Below are 3,749 nucleotides of genomic sequence, written 5' to 3'. Positions count from 1 at the left end.
AATATAATAACTAACTAATTAATAAAATTGTCAGTTGCATAACCACTTAATTGTCAAAAAATGTATGATAAAAAATAAATATTGTACTGAAAATTTAACAAAATATTTTCATTGAAAAATGTTTTTAACTTGAATTTATTTCTAAAGTTCCAATTTTAAGCCCAGAGACAAAATCAGCACGTACAAAATTGCAATAGATTTTACTTTACTGAATTCAGTTATTCACAATTCGTTCTTTTTCTGTATGAGTTACACTTTCATGGCATCACATCCGATTTGTATTGCCGCATGAAAATTTATCGCTATTTACATATTACGCCTTTGGCATTGCAACACAATTTTGCAATACCATTTTCATTTTCAGTTTTATTCGATTTGCTGCACTTCCTCCTTTTGCATTCTGATATGGAAAGCGATAAGTTATCAGTACTGCAGCGGCAACATATTGCAACAACCATTCGGGTAATAACAGCAAACCATATCAGCAAACGTTGAAAATATGTTTCTGCAAATATGCTAAGAAAACATGCAAGATACTTGTAAGAAAATGTTTCTCTATTTTTCTTTCTACCAATTTAACGTTTGAAGCCCTCGACAATGATTTTCGCTTCTGAGTGTCTATCAACAGAAGTGACTTTCGGCAGAAGCTACAATTTATAGCAACACTTTCATCTAGTCCAATACGTATATGAGTATACGAGGAGTGTACGAGTACATGTGCGAATATGAATTTGCTTATGTAAATACTTTCACGAAAAGGAAATAAAAATAAACTTACTGTTGCAAAGGAAAGATCAATGTTGGTAACTTCCTGCTTAACACGATACGCTTCCTTACTGGAGGAGTTTCAAAATTTCTTATGCGCATATTTGCAGTAGTAAAATATATCACAAAATTTTCCAACTAACGCTTTATTAACTGAATTTACGGAGTCTTAAGTAAGACATTACGAATTTTAGCTGCGCTTCATTTCCGTTCAGACGCCATTAAGTCAAGGCTCAGCTTTCTGAATATAGTTTCCTTGTCATTGCAATTGCCATTAATAATATATTTTCCGAGAGCATTCAACATCCTAAGTAAATAAAACGAAATGTGAATAGGAAATTACATAAAAGTTGTCAACATTGACACTTAAGTACGTACTCAAAGTGTGCGTATATATATCCTAGGAAATAGTAGAACTGGAGAAGTATCTTAGCAGCAAAGACACAGGAAGCAAAAACAATGGCAATTGTGAGCATTAAAGTTGGTTTAAGTGTCATTGTCATTGTTGCCATGAAGGCATTATGCAATTGCGTGTAGTAGAACCATTCAGCTTTGGATTCACGCGTTGGTATGTTTGTGCAACGTGACGTATGTGTGATGTTGAAGTTATATACACTTTGGCTTTTCAAAATGCAATCGGTGGTAGTGTAATGGATGCCTTGAAGTGAAAATGCTAACATTTAAGGAAAACTAACATTTCGAAATTTAAATAAACAGTTAAGTAAATAAAAAATCTGAGGTGAGTAATTAATCACAGAGCTGTCGAATTTTTAAATTCAATACTAAGATAGAAGCCTTATTCATTATAAATATCAAAAAAGTAATTAACTTTTAAGATATAAATTGAGTTATGCAGTAGCATGGATATAAGTATTAATTAAAACACAAAATTTTTAAAAAATAATTTATGTGTAAATTGAAAAAAAATATTTTAAGAAAATTGGTCCTTTTATTGTTACAAACAATTTCTTCCCAGTGTTTATTAGTCAATGTATCATAACAGACCACCATGTTTTGTAATTATTACAAAATAGTGATCAAGAAGTTTGCATTTCTAATGAATGATTGGTCTACAATCATCTGTCACATAATTTACTGTAAGGTCATAGTCACCAAAGAGAATCGGTGCAGCTACAACTGCAACTGACTGTTCTATAGTTTGTTTAATTATTTCAAATAATTTGCGACAAAGATAAAAACGTGTTTTATCATCCAGCTAAGCCATAACTTTCTTATTTAATTGTAATTGAGTATTCGCGATAAAATAAAATTAATCCAATCCACATTTGCCGTGGATACGTCGATTATCAAGAAAAGAGTGCATCGATCAACTTACTTCTATACATGGCGATAAAACTTCATTCTTTGCCACTGTGAAACTCTGGTACAATGATTTTAATTGTGGACGCAGTTCGCTTGATGACGAAACTCGTATTCGTAAAAATCGTCCAAAATCAGTTGTTGTGCCAAAAGAGATTGATGCTGTCCAAAAAGTGATTATGCAAGATCGTCATCCAATATACTGTAAGTTTGAGGGAACCCCAAGCTTAAGTTCCACCAGCATATATAAACTATAGGTTTGTTCTTATTGGAGAACAGAGCAATTTTCAAGGACAGATTTTTTCATTATTAGGTTCAAAATAAAGAAAGTGATCCTCGTACGAACTGTAAAAGACGTATTGCATCATTTGAGCTAATAAAGCTAAATTATAATTGAGTGTGAATGTGCATACTGCATGACTATAATCATATATTCACGATTATATTTATATGTAGTAGTCGGATATTCATATTCTATCGTATATTCGTATTTATAAGAACTTACGACAATTAGTGGTATAATTGTATTATATACATAATATCCATTTTAAATCTTTATGTATATTAGTAACATATCTATTAATATCAGCGTGTTTTAGTTTTGATAATAGAATAAGTCCATCTGTAATATTAACGTGACATCCTAATATCAACTCCAACTATTATTGTTATTTTTATTATTATTATTATTATTATTGTTTGGGGATGTAACTCTGCGACCGTCGGGTCTGTTGTGCCCTCTTCTGGGGTTAGAATAGGTCTCTAAGTCGCGTCAATAAAAAGTAGTATGTAACATACTTTAAAGAGGTTTATTGCCTCTTCCGTAAGAATATACATTCCCAGGAGCCTATTCAGTATGTGCATTAGCGCAGGGCACTCTAACAGCACATGTGTTGCCGACTCCTCATTCTCTTCACAGAATCTACAGTTTTCATCCATTAGTATACGCAACTAATCAATTAATAAAAAATTACATTTTGAACAAATTTTCGTGCATTACCTATTGTTGAAATAGTTTAAAAAGTAGAAACCACAAAATAAAAGTTTATATCTAAAATATTTTAACATCTTATGGCTCCTACACATTTTACTATTTTTAATGCATATAATACTTATTAAAAACTCAAGTCGTCTGCATAAATTTTATTTTATCGCCTTTGTAGTTAAATTTACAACACCACATTAAATTGATGTGTACGTATATTTGCTAAAATATCAACATAAATCCCAACTGAGTGTCAACAAAATTTCATTAGCGAATATATATAAATATATATATACATAAAGATCCTAATATGTATTTTCTTATGTAAGATCAACAATGAAAAACGAAGGAAATTAACAATAAATTACTTGAATTGAGCAAATGCTCAAACATTAAATAGATTTAATCAAGTGCAGAATCACAGAAATATACACATTCCCACCGACTAGCGCGAAACTTGAAAGATACAAAGATACAAAGATACGAATACGCAGAGCTAAAAGCAAATAAACATGCACAGTCGTCACACATGTATATAATAACATAAAATTCAATTAAACCGTAACGTATACAATCAAACATCAGATCAAATTAAATGCCAGACAAGCATTTCAATGACTTCCGTTTCCACCGAAGCTGTGAACCAGCAAGTGTGAGTACTCCCTAACACATGTGTACC

The sequence above is a fragment of the Teleopsis dalmanni genome, chromosome 1 (genome assembly GCF_002237135.1).
Source record: "Teleopsis dalmanni isolate 2A chromosome 1, ASM223713v2, whole genome shotgun sequence".
NCBI classification, from domain to species: domain Eukaryota; kingdom Metazoa; phylum Arthropoda; class Insecta; order Diptera; family Diopsidae; genus Teleopsis; species Teleopsis dalmanni.
Note: the sequence above shows the minus strand (reverse complement) of the source record.